This window comes from Cryptomeria japonica, chromosome 10, assembly GCF_030272615.1.
Source record: "Cryptomeria japonica chromosome 10, Sugi_1.0, whole genome shotgun sequence".
NCBI classification, from domain to species: Eukaryota; Viridiplantae; Streptophyta; class Pinopsida; order Cupressales; family Cupressaceae; genus Cryptomeria; species Cryptomeria japonica.
In genome coordinates this window covers 736,546,832-736,561,504 of record NC_081414.1, presented here as the reverse complement: position 1 = coordinate 736,561,504, position 14,673 = coordinate 736,546,832, and the positions used below count along the sequence as shown (strand labels likewise).

At 35.6% G+C, this 14,673-nt stretch overlaps 1 non-coding gene across 1 annotated transcript; it reads right to left on the bottom strand.

Annotated features, from left to right (window-relative positions):
- Nucleotides 1-5,364: 5,364 nt before the first annotated feature.
- LOC131047365 (U6 spliceosomal RNA) lies at nucleotides 5,365-5,467 on the bottom strand. Its single transcript, XR_009106126.1, has one exon. It is a non-coding gene; the product is annotated as a U6 spliceosomal RNA (small nuclear RNA).
- Nucleotides 5,468-14,673: the final 9,206 nt, after the last annotated feature.

Sequence of the window (14,673 nt, the reverse complement as noted above, 5' to 3'; positions counted from 1 at the left end):
AGGCTACACATAACTGTGGGAGGTCGGCCTAATCGGTAAATTACCTAGGGAACCCTATATAAAGACATCCTATCAATTCATTTTGATATTCATAAGATACCTTAACTATTCATGTCTTTGTGAAGCATTCATCATCAAGCATTTTCAGAGATTCAAGGCCGCATATTCATCATTCAAGCATTTTGGGGCAAATTTACATCAATCTTCATGCAAGCGTGTATGTGATTGGGATTTTTCATATCCACGTGTTTGTCATGTCATTACATTCAACATTTTTTATTACATTCAAAGAGAATTGCATCATCATCAACAATTGCAGATCTGAGGTATATATCCTTAACACTTGTTTCAATATTTGCATTATTTGATTTGTGGTTAATTCCAAAACTAGGGTTTGACTTAGGTGAACCCCTATCCCCAACATCTTTCCCATTCTTTTTGTGCGTATGAAATAGGTGTGGGAGTTGTACTAGTGAATTTCAATAATGTCAACAGTGACGAACAGGTTCATCTTTTGATGACAGAAAATTCAGAGGACCAGGGTGGATCTGTGCTTTCTAGTCTAAAAAAATCAGGTTCAATTTCTGGGAACAAGTTCTAAACATCTTATTTTGCCCTGATCTGAATTCGTGGCTTCGTGGGACATCTGTAGCTTACTGATTCTGTCAAATTACTTCAATTATTCCTCATTTTACCCTAATTTCATAATTACATTACAAATTCAACTAAGAAATGAGGAGACTCACACATCGCACAAAAATTAGTAAATCTGATCCCTATTATCAGCCCCTATTCTAATCAAAGTGTGGCTAGATATATTGGATTTACCCCCTTCTTTCAATGTATGGTTAATTTGGCTAGTTAGTTATTTTATTTGTTGAAATCCTAATTCCAAATTTATAGGTCATTACAGATAGCTATCAAAAAAGGAAATTTAAGAACATCCCTAAATATGATAACAAACTCTACATCTAATTCTTCTATTGGACATTGACACCAGTAGACCAAACATGGTACATGATCAATAACGAATGAAGGAGAGAAGACAAAACATGGGATGAGGTAACCTAGAAATTTCTCCATGCATTTTCTTTTTCTAGTGTAGATGTAAAGACACATCATGAATTATAAAGGATGAAGGATATTATATTTATCTTGGTAAGAGATGAGGAGTTGTTACTACTCGAGTTACCATCTCCAACCCCCAAGGCAGAATGAATTTGAAAATGTGTAGAATGGTTAGAAACCCAAACATTTGCAACTAGATAATGTTGCATAACTTGATAGGATGATGAGGAAAGAAAATATTTAGAGATCCAAATTGAGAAAGGCAATAGGGAGATACAAGAGTGTACTCGTAAAGGGAAATACTATAACAATTTGGTAAAATTATGGGAGACAAGCATTGCACCAGAAGGAGATCCTAAACTGATCAAAATGGGGGATTATTGGGATGAACAAATAATAGCATAGGTATATAAGAAATCCTCTCAGAATATCACAAATTATTTCCCAAAAAATTCATATAGATGAGAGGGATCAAACAAGAAGCAAGCATAGTGAAAATCCAATTGAAAGATGGAGCCAAACCAATTCGGAAAAGGCCATATCCACTTAACCCTAATATCAAGAGAAGGTGAAGACAAAGTAGGATAAGATGTTGAGTGTTGGAATCATCAAATTGGTAGAAGACACAAAATGGATAGGCCCTATGGTGATTCAAAACAATAAGACATGAGAAACAAGGATTTGTGTAGATTTTCTAGATTTCAACAAAGGCTACATTCACAACCCTTTCCCTACACCATTCACATAAGAGATCTTGGAATCAATTTTTGAGGTGAGTGGTTTACAAGCATGAAAAATAATCCATCTTGTATGAGGCTCATGAAGGCATTATTGGAGGACATAATGACAAAGAAACAACAACCAGGAGAATATTACTTTTCTAGTGTTATTTTTTTTCTGGATTCGATTGTGTGTATATTTTTCCATCAACGTTTCGAATCACACTCTATGATTCATCATCAGGATGAAAAGAATTCCCAAGACATGAAAGATGTTGAGTTGCAGATTTGAGGCAAAATATAAAGAGGAGAGGGGTGGGGGAAGGCACACGAAACAGGGATAGAGGAAAGAGAAAAGGAAAAGACCACTTGAAGGATGGGAGACCTAAAAAACTCCAAGGGATAAACCACCCACAGAAAAGAAAAAAGGAAAGCCAAGCACCACCTTCAAAACCACTAAAAAACAAAAAAGAAAAAAAAGAATTAGGGACAAAAAATTAAAAACTAAAAGAATAAATAAATGATTATAAATACATAACGGAATATACGCAAAGGCATAAACCAAAAGACAAAAACCCAGAAACAAATAAGAAAAGAGATATTTACAATTCCAAAAGATATGAGCATATAAAAAAACACAAGCTGAGGGCTAAAAGCAAATATAAACTAGAAAATAAACAAATAGGTAAATAGACCAAAGGGGGAGAGGGAGATGCACAAATGAAGAAGAAAGAGGGGGAGAAGTCAAGGAGGGGGGCGGGGATGACGCTGGAGGGCAAGAAGAAGAGGGTGCCACGAGATGCTAAGGTTTAACCCATCGTCTCGATTAAGATTGGATGGGTGCTGAATGATAGCAATGGCCTCTTTAACTTTCCTCTTGAAAAAGTTGTTCTCCCTACACAATACCTGAGTGTCCTCCAAACAGATATGATGCTTGGTAGTTGATGAATGCTCAGCTAAGGCTGATTTGAGGGCACGTTCATGCTTAATGTCGGCACTATGCTCTTTTATTCGAGTCATGAACGAACGACCTGTTTCTCCAATGTATGGAGTTCCACAGGAGCATACAATCTTGTATACACCTGACTCTGAAAAGGCATCCCTAATGTCCTTAAGCGGTGGGGCATGCCTCTTGATGGTGGAAACAGGTTTGAAGGCACAACGGAGACCTTTTTTCCCAAGGATTTTTGAGATTTTGTGAGAAATGCCTTCAACATAAGGGAGAGAGACATACGTGGCTTGAGATGGAGAGGGCACGGGATTCGAGATGGAAAGGAAAAGAGATTTGGCTTGGAGGAAGGCCCTAGTGATCTGCTTGTTCGAGTAGCCATTCCAAAGGAAGACTTGACGAAGATGGGAGAGCTCTTGGTCTAAGTTATCCTTATCACAAATCCGGTGGGCTCTTAAAGCCAAGGTTTTGAGGATCCCAACTTTCTAGCTCTGGTGGTGATGAGAAGACGAATGAAGATATAAGGATGCTAAGGATGCTAAGGATGCTAAGGATTATACAAATTACTTGTCAAATATTCTGGCTCTGGTGGTGATGAGAAGGAGAATATTACTTGTCAAATTATGGTGGGGAACACTGAACAAGGATGCTAAGGATTATACAAAGGAGTGCTAGAAGACCTACAATATGAGATGAAATGCCATTAAGGCGAGTACTAGCAAAATATCCATTTGAGAAATGTGAAATAGATTTCATCGGACCAGTGGATCTGCCGACAAGACATTCCAAGACCAAATTCATCATTATTTGAGTAGAGTATCTAATAAAGTGGGCAGAAGAAGAACCGAGGGATTGCACAACAAAGATTGCCAAATTCCTATATGAAAACATCATCACAAGGTATGGTTGTCCCTTAAGTATTGTCAATGATCAAGGCAAGCATTTAATTAACAACATGATAAAGGAGTTACTTTAGAATTTTATTATTATATAATAAAATTTCACCATATAATCTCCAAGCTAACAGAGAAAGCAAAGCATTGAACAAAATAATAGGGAATGCATTAATAAAGATGTATGATGAGAACATAACAAATTGGGACCTAAAAGTACTGATGATACTCTACGCCAACCACGTTGCATATAAGAGAACCAGTAAATACACCCCATTTCAGTTGGTCTATGGTTTGGATGCTATAGTTCTGATGAACTTTATTATTCCCAATATATGGACTCCATGGACCTTACAGATGGAAGATGATTAGTCTTTGGCACAAAAGTTGGAAGATTTGAGTAAATTGGATGATTTTCAACATAATGCAATATACACTCACTAGTTAGAACAACAGAGACAAAAGGAATGGCATGACTAAAACTTGGGATTTAAAACATTCAAAATAGGGGACCTAGTGTTGATGTATGATAGTGAATTCAAGAAGCAAGGGAAGATGAAAGTGTGATGGTTGGAACCTTATTACATCCTTGTGATCACTAATTTCAGAGTAGTTAGACTAAAATAGCTAGATGACAATTTGATAACGAGACACATTAATGGTTTGAGACTCAATCATTACTAGTTGTTGCTAACTCAAAAGAAAGTCAGAAAATAAATTAAATCTTTTACCATATGTATCATAGGAGATTAAGAACCACATTAAAAAATCCAAAAAGATCATAAAACCACAAAAAACAAAATTAGGAAGAAAATTAATGGTAAGTATTCCCAACCAACAAATACTGCATTTAATGCCCACCCATACGCTCGGCTATTTAATAGCTCAATCTATTTATTCCACTTCACTTGTCTTTTCATGCATTCTACATTCTTGGTTGAATATTGAGCTCTAAGCGCTAGCACACAATTGCATATTGTCGTGAACCCTACCAAGCCCTAGTTTTTTTACAATCTGCAAAGCATACCATTATGTATTGTTTCATTCCACTCTACTCATTCTCCACCATGGTCAATCCTAGAGGCATCCATGTCGCAAACAAACACTGACCCATTTACCAAAAATACCCCTTCAAAGCTATGTTGCAAGACAAAAGTGGAGTACTAAGTCATTTGTTCCAATCAATATTATGTACCTAGATGATGTTTGAGAATATATCCATAAGAAAATATTAAAAATTGGTCACTTGAGGTTTGAGGAGCTAAGGTAAGAGTTGCTCAAAGAAGATGAACTTTGACACAAGCAAGAATACCACAACATCCAAGCTAAGAAACTTGATTATTAGAAGCACATGACAAACTTTGAGGATAAACATGAATGGATAAGGATAGCTCTTAATTGAGTAAACGATGAGTTCATCTATTTGGATCAACCCTATCGATTAACAAAGGAGGCAAATCACACAGTAGCAGGTTTGCCAATGATGGGATCATAGGAGGTATATCGACAAAGAAGATCATCACAAACAATCTAGTCAAAGAATTGATTGGAGCTACTAAAACAAAATCAAAATTTGTCCATTAAGATTTTTAAATAATGAAAAACCAATATTTGCCTATTCATATTTTTTTAAAATAATAGATTAATGTAGTAGTATGAAGAAAATATGGACCATTTTTTGATTTATTGACTATTAATATTTAAGAAAAATAATAAGATAAATGTAGTAGTATTAAAAAATTTGGATCATTCCTCGATTTATGTGTGTCATCCTTGCGTGGGGGCCATGCTAATCTTCTTTGTATCATTCTAATTTTATCGAATGTCTCTGAAGAGACATTTTTAGTGTTGTACAAAATGGTATATGAGAAATGTGGGAGTAAAGCCACATGTATCCGTCTTTCCATCACCTTGGGAGTAGAGACTACAGACATGGGCAGAGCAAACAAACCACCATTGCCTCCACGCATGATCGAACTACGGACCTTCAGTTTACAAGACTAACGCTCTACCACTAGGATATAGGGGCCATTGTGAATTGCATTAGGACATAACACTACACTTCGGGCATACAGGCATACTTTTTCATGTCACAAATAACAACAAATAGCCTTATCTTTTTCAAGATTCATTAACCCATACAGCTTCAGGAGTGGGGGCCTTCTATTTTTAATTATATTGCATAAGTGGTCCCTTATAATTCAAAAAGTATATTTATTGCATTTAAAAAGCATACATTGACTCTTAGGTGTCTTCTTCACAAGGTTATTAACCTAGTTTCCTCTCTCTTCTCAAGAATTGAAATAGAAAATCATTTGCATTTGTTAAAAGACTTTGAGCATTTTTTAATTGCATATTTCCTCACTATTAAGTCATGTATTTTTGTAATAATACACTACACCCTTAGTGTTATTTCCCTACACCATATGCTTTCCTACTAATATAATGTAATTTAAAATATATATCATAATAGTGTATATTTATCTCTATATCTCACTCCCACTCTTCTATCTCTTTCTATCTATATTTTTATTACCTCTTCCTACATATATATCTATCTCTCTCCTTATCTCTGTCTCTTTAAGTATCACTTTTATCTCTCTATATCATCCTCAATTTATATATATCCTTCTCTCACTCCCACTCTCTCTTTCTATATATTGAGCTATCTCTTGCCCTCCTCACATTCTTTTACTTTTTATTCCTCTATTTATCTCTCTCTTCTTCTCTCCCTCCTTTTCTCTCTCTCTTTCTCCCCCCTCTAACCATATCTTCCCCTCTCTCCCCACTCTTTTTCTCTCACACCCTCTATTTATCTTTCTCTCTCTCCGTCATATACCCATATCTCTCCCTCTCTCCCCCTTTTCTCTCGATTCCTCCTTACCTATCTCTCCCTCCTTACTGGAAAAATAATTTTACAGTTCATGGATGTAGCTCACACGGTAGAGCACTTGCTTTGCATGCGAGAGGTACAGGGTATGGACATACATAATAACACTAGACTTCCATTTAAAAGAGATTAGTTGCAGACAACAATAATACATATGTTGTAGAGAAAAAGTGTTCAAACCCAAAACAAATTAATCAAAATGTGTTTGAACAATAATTATTCACCATCAAGTTCTGAATGAATGACAACCAAAAGTTCTGAATAAATGACAACCAAATAATGAGTTTTGTTTCTCAAACTCGCAGATATAATTTTTTAGGGGAATTTACTCTAAGACCAAACTTATTTTTAAGCAAGTCACAAATAACTTTCTGTATCAATTTCAAGTAATATCTCTTTGAAAGATTTTTTTAAAACATTCAATGCCTTCTCCATACTTTAGATTTTGCATACATGTCTAAAAGGGCATATTGCAACAACAAACAAAATTCCTCCATCCTTTATCATATTATGTATGTCCATACCCTATTCGAAAGGGTTTTAGCCATAGACGTTTCTCAAAACAATTTCTCTGGTAGCATTCCCAGTGAATTGGCAAGTTGCAACGAGCTGGAATATCTAAATCTTGCTGGAAATGCATTTGAGGGGCCAATACTTGCATCACTATCAGATTTCCAAAATCTGAAGTACATGGATGTTTCTTGCAATAATTTGTTAGGATCACGAGTTATATGGACATGCAGATACATTGGAGGTAGAATTAGGTGAGGTACTGTCATACCAACAACTTTTACTTTGTCAGTTGAGTCATCAGTTGAGATACATAGCAGCAGTACTTTGGATGTTGATGTATTCGTGTATGACAACACAAATGATGATTCTCATGAAATGAGAGATGTTGATTCAAACTCATTTCGCAGTGCAAAATTTGAGTCAGAAAGCTTGTTTGAGAGTAGTCATCATTATTTGATTGGGCAAATTGAGTTGGATGTGAAAGTTGATCCTCCACTTAGTGGAGCAGCCACTAGTATTTTGACTAGTCATGATGAAGGTAACACTTTACAATGGCATGATACCATCATTGATTTGTTTGAGGACAACTGCATTATGCACCATCATTCTCATGAAATAGGAGTTTGTGATTATGAGAAAGACAATAATATGATATCACCCATTGATGACAACCCTTCACCCATTGATAAAGATGAGGATATTGAGCATATGAGAGTTGGTTTGGTATACTTTAGCATTGAAAAAATAAACAGGTCCAAAAAGATGAACGGAGAATGGTTGCAAAAAGCCAAAAAGGCTAAATAAGTGGTTGTCTTGATGCAAGACAACATCTTCAAGAAGTCAAAAGGAAGGTCAATCTAATTAGCATAGAAAGGCAAAAAAGGATTAATAGCATTAGAAGACTCTTATTTCAAAGAGATGGCATTTGTGATAATAATTCTCTCTCCAAGTTAGATAATACTCACACTCTTGACTTTCTTCCTGAGATGAGCATTGATAGTGGTGTTTGGGATCTTTCCATTGCAATAAGATTTCAGACAGGTCTCATGGAAGGATATTCAGAAGCGTACATGGTGAGGAGTTTATATAGCTTCACATTTGATACTCATGTGCATGATTTATTTCAGATGCATAGTTCAAGGGCACATGTGATGCATAGTTTATTTGATGGATCACTTTGTGCAGAGGTTGGGAGCAAGTATGGTCAATATCTTGACTTGCTTCCTCTTAAGGCTTATACTCATGTGGCACATTATGAGGAGATTGAATTGGTTCAGCAAATTAAGTCAGTGGTGTTAGTGTTGGTGTTACAAGACCTCTTTGGTGATATCAGGGACATTACAAATATTTTCCCTTGGGATCCAAGTGGAGTGGAGTTTTTCTTATAGTTGAGATTGCTTGGGGACAAACAATTTCAGGAGGGGTGGATAGTAATGTCCCCATTTTTGGAGTAAGAGTAATTAATTATTTTAATTAATAGTATTAAGTTAATTATTTATAAAGCTATCAAATAAATTAAAAACTAGCAATTGCACCTTGGTGTGCAATGGTTACGTTGAAAAGACATCAAAGGTCAATAATTAGAGCCCATTATCAACATGCTCATGTTATGTGTACAATATAGAGAGATGGAAAGATGGATAGGTATGGATAGAAAGAAGAAGAGATAGAGGGGGAAGAGATAGACAATGAGAGAGGGGTCAGGAGATAGAGATAGGGGATAGAAATAGATATGGAGACGGATATGGAGAAGGAGATGTATATTGAGAGGAGAGTGAGATATAAGGAGAGGAGGATGGAAAGATAGAGATGGAAGAGATAAATATGTAGAGGGAGAGAGGAAGAGAAAGATAGAAATGGAAGAGATAAATATATAGAGCGAGATGAAGGTAGAGAATGAGAGAGGGAGAGATAAAAATATAAATTTGGAGATTGGGAGTGGTATAGAGAGAGTTAGATAGATAGATATAGGGGTAGACAGAGATTGGTAGATAACAAGATATATATAGAGGGAGAAAAAGAAGAAATATGGAGAGATAGAAATGAATATGCAAAGAGATATAGATATACAAGTTAGAAAGAAGATGGAAAGAGAGGGGGAAAGAGATAGATGGATAGAGAGAGGGGGACATGTGTAAAGATAGAGGGAGAGATGATCAGAAAAATAAATCAATGGAGAGATATGTTGGCATTTTAGTAGAAAGAGAGATTGTTGGCATTTCAATAGAAGGAGATTATTGATATTCATTAAGGATATTGAGAAGGTTGTTGAAGATTATTTGATATAACTGAAAAAGGATGATAACTATCTTTATAACATTATTTTGTCATTGATGTCAAGAAATTGATTGCCTGATTCAGTATGATGTTGCCATATCTTGAGAAGACTGATTTGAAGAGAATTAAGATGTCGGTAAAAGACACAGAAAGAATGTGATGAATAAGGGGAGAAATAAGTTATTCAATGGGCAACTAGTACCGAGTTAGACAATGATGAGATCATGATGTTTAGATTATTTTTGTATCCTACAAATGTTGTTGATTGTAAGGTTAATACTATACTATGTCACTGAGCAAAGAACCTAGTCAGTAAACCCTAAGGTTATCGATATCGATTAATGAAGGCGGAATGTCTACTGAGTAAAGTTTAGTATTTACGGAGTTGCAACCGAGTTATGACAGATCGCATTGGATGGATAAAAGCGTTATTTAATGAATGATGTTGATGAGCTGGAGATGTATAAATGATTGGTATGTCATGCATGAAGTTTGTTAAGGATCTACGGCAATGGAAAATTAGGAGGAAGATCTACAGTGCAGATTGAACTGCAATAACCTAACACAAGTTCCTAGAAAGGAATGCAAGTCCCTAGGCAAGGTAAAACATTTTCAGATCGAAGGATACATTGAACCTAGTCAAGATTGAAGATCTGATGGCTATGATTGATCATGGGAAATGTGAACAAGGAGATTAAGCGGTTAGCAATTGTTTATAAATAAGAAATTATTGATGAACAATGCATGTGGGCAAGTGTAAGCACAAGGATGCTACATAGTGATTACCGACCACAGAAGCTTGAAGACCTGTTTTGGATAACAAAGTAAGGAGCCCAATAGAGGGACAAGATAAGTCCTATGACTAGATTGTTTTGAGCAAATAAGAATCCGCTTTAGCATTTTAGATGTGAAGTTGCAGATATATTTTTATTACTGTTATTTTGTAAGTGACAGAAAATCTCTTAACCGAGTGGACTTAACAGTCTTATTTGTAAACCCTCTAGCAAGGTAACATTCTGAATGAGTGTTTGAAATCCTTTGACAAGGTTGCTTCTAACAAAGTGAAGATCCTAACAGATCTGAGGGAAATCCCTTGGCAAGGTCACAACGAGCAATGTGTTTGTAATCTTTAACAGGATTTGCTTTTAACCGAGCATACTCTAGAAGAGTATATTTCTTAGTGGGTCTGAAATCCCACCGTGGTTTTTCCCTATTTGGGTTTCCACATTAAATCTGGTGTTATATGTGTTATGATAATTGTGTGTTTATGAGTTAGCATGTTTCGCAGTTTTTGGTTATATTGCTGAAGTATAAGTTACCGAGGTTGAATCTGTTGATTTTATGGAAGATTAAGTTTGTATGATTCACCCCCCCCCCCCCTCTCATCTTGTTAGCTAGTGGCATCAAAACATTACAATTGGTATCAGAGCTTTGGACTCCAGAAGAAAAGTTTAAAGGTACTTGAGGCAAAGATCCGAAGATGTATAAAAGGGAAAGCTGAACAAGTCAAGTTTCTCCACATGGCAGAGAAGGATGAAGTTCCATTTATCAGGAATTGGAGAATATGCAACATATTATTTGGAGAATGATTACATACCACCAAGCACCAACCCAATGACCTTGGAAGAGACAAAGGTAAAGCAAGAACATATTCAAGCTATGATTGAAATAACATCAGCATTGACCGACTCAGAGTTTAATGATCTAGAAGGCAGCAATGATGCAAAAGCAATGTGGACTAAGCTCATATCTATGTATGGCGGTGATGAACATGTTCAAAGAGCAAAAGTAGATAGTCTAAGAGGACAACTTGAATCCATGAGAATGAATGAAGGTGAGAACATAACCCAATATAGTACAAGGCTAAAGGAGACTGTCAATCAAATCAAAGGAGTAGGAGGAACTATTGAAGAAAAGGATGTAACAAGTAAGTTGCTTAAAACACTTCTACTAGCTTATGCTATTCGAGTCTCTACAATCAATGAATTGAGGTCTATACCTAACATGCCAGTTTCTTTGGATGCTACTATTGGTAAGTTACATGCATTTGAGTTAAGTAATTTTGATAACAGTGGGTCTCTGGTAAATAAAGTAGAATTTGCATTCAGTTCTTTTCATATTGGTGAATCTGATGATTAAAATGATAGAATGAGTAAGTACTCTGAAGGAAATCACAGTGGAGCAAGTGAAAGATTTCATAAGAACATGGAAGAAGTACACAAACTATATGAGGAAATCAAGAAGCAAGAAGAGTTTGAAGCATTATTAGCCAGAAGATTACCGAGAGGAAAAGGTAAGTATAAAGGAAAGCTACCTTTAAAATGTTTCAATTGTGATAAAATAGGACATATGGCTTCTAACTTCCCTGACAAAGAATCTAGTGAAAAGAGAGAATACCAAGATAACAGGTAGAAAGACAACCAATACAGAGGACACCGAGACTTCAGAAGGAGAGATAGAAAGACATGCCTAGTAGCTAATGAGGAATCCAACGATGACAAATCTAATGAAACTGATACAGAGGAAGTTGTTTATGTGGCTATTAAAGATGGATTTGATGAAGAAAGGTATGAAGAAAAATCCCTAATATCTCACATAAATAATAATGATTCTTGGATCATAGACAGTGGATGCTCACTTCACATGACAGGTGATATGCACAAATTTGTTAAATTAGAAGACTATGATGGAGGCTATGTAAGATTTGGTAATGATGCACCATGTCTGGTGAAAGGTAAAGGATCTATAACACTTCTTGACAATGCTAAATGTGATGATGTATACTGGGCTGAAGGTTTGAAATACAATTTGTTGAGTGTAGCATAGCTAAACAATACAGGATACCGAATAGAATTTCAGAAAGGAATTGTCAAAGTTCATGACAAGCATGGAAAGTTAGCTGCTACCGGGACACAAACAAAAGGTAATACATTTCATCTTGACTCAACTCAGAACAAGTGTCTTTATGCTAAGATAGATGATACCTAGTTATGGCATAAAAGGTTTTGTCATGTAAATTTTGATAATCTGATCAAAATAAGTAAGAAGCACTGAGTAAGAGGTCTACCGAGTCTGGAAAAACCCAAGAATGCTATGTGTCGAGGATGCCAGAAGGGTAAGATGACAAGATCAAGCTTCACAAGTAAGTCCTACAGTTCTAAAAGAATTTTAGATCTAGTACACACCGATCTTTGTGGTCCCATAAAAGTTCAAAGTTATTATGGTGATAAATATTTCATATTATTTGTGGATGATTACTCAAGGATGATGTCAGATATATTTTTAAAAGAAAAATCAGAAGCTTTTCAAATGTTTAAATGGTACAAGGCAAGAGTTGAAAATGAAACAGGAAGACAACTGAAATGTCTTAGATCTGATAGAGGAGGAGAAGTCACGTATAATGAATTTAACTTATTTTGCAATGATCATGGTATAAAAAGGCAAGTATCTGCACCGAGAACACCTCAGCAAAATGGGATAGCCGAGAGAAGAAACAGATTAATTGTAGATTGTGCCAGAACCCTGATGATAGAAAAGAGGGTACCTCAAACATTTTGGAGAGAAGCAATCAGCACTGCTATTTACACCCTGAACCGAGTACAACTGAAGAAAGGAACTATGAAGACACCATATGAGATCTGGTATGACAAGAAACCTAATGTAAGTTATTTTAAAATATTTGGAAGTAGATGCTATGTTCACAAAGATGATAGAAATGGAAAGTTTGATCAGAAAAGTGAAGAAGGAACATTTCTTGGTTATTCTTCTAGAAGTAAAGCATTTAAATATCTGATCAAATCATCTAACAAAATAGTGGAAAGTACAAATGTGAAAATTGATGAATTTGCAGAAAGAAATGATGAAGGAAATTCCAAAGAACCAGAAGATTATGAAGAATTTGTTTATGTTCAACCGAGAAGTCCTACCGAGAAAGCTGCTGAAGAAAATGAAGATAATGTCTAGTTACCAAGTGATGAAGAAGATCATACAGAGCCTACCAAGCCTATATTAGCCAAATATGTCAGAAGACATCATGCATCAAGTCAAATTATTGGAGATAAGGATGATCCAGTGATGACAATGAACAAACTAAGACAGAACACATGTTTGATATCTGAATTTGAACCAAGAATAGTAAAAGAGGCATTTAACAGTGAAGATTGGGTAAATGCTATGATAGAAGAGATTGATCAAATCAAGAAGAATGACATGTGGACACTGATCCCAAGACCGAAGGACAAAAATGTAATCGGTACAAAGTGGATTTTCAGAAACAAGCTAAATGAAAAAGGTGAGGTCATTTGAAACAAAGCAAGACTAGTTTGCAAAGGTTATGCTCGAGAAGAAGGAATAGATTATGGTGAGACTTTTGCACCTGTGGCTAGACTTGAGGGAGTAAGAACATTGTTGGCATATGCTGCTTTCAAAAATTTTAAGGTATATCAAATGAATGTTAAATCTACATTTTTGAATGGTATACTAGAAGAAGAAGTTTATATTGAACAACCCGAAGGATTTGTTGAAGACAAGAATAAAGATCGGGTATGTAAACTAAACAAAGCTTTATATGGTCTGAAACAAGCACCTAGAGCATGGTATGAGAGACTGCACTCTTACTTAATCAAGATTGGTTTTATAAGGACAAGTGAAAACAACAATATGTACATGAAGAATGATGAGGACAATAGAATACTGATCTCTATGCAAAAACTTTGGTAATGAAATGTGCAAAGAATTTGAGATGTCACTAATCAGTGAGATAAAGTATTCTACAGGTTTATAGATACTGCAAATGAAAGATGAGATTTTCATTACTCAATCCAAGTACATAAAGGAAATCTTGAAGAAATTTGCAATGGAGGATTCTAAACCTGTAAGTACTCCTATGACTACCAACTTAAACTATCAAAGAATGATGAATCTACATATGTTGATGAGACACTTTACCGATCTATGATTGGAAAGTTGCAATATGTTGTGCACAATAGACCGGATATAGCACATGCAGTAGGTATTGTTGCAACATTCTCTGCAGATCCCAAGGAAACCCATATGACAGCAATCAAGAGAATTTTCAGATACCTGAGAGGCATTGAAGATTATGGCTTAGTATATGAAAAGAAGAATGATTTTGATTTAAAAGTTTATACTGATGCTGATTGGGCAGGCAACATAGATGACAAGAAAAGCACAAGTGGAGGAGCTTTCTTTTTAGGAGAAAGACTAGTGAGTTGGCTTAGTAAGAAACAAGGATGTATTTCATAGTCAACAACAGAAGCTAAATATGTTGTTGCAGCATTGAATTGTACCAATATAGCATGGATCAAGCAGCTGTTGGAAGGTATAAATGAAAAGGTTACCGAG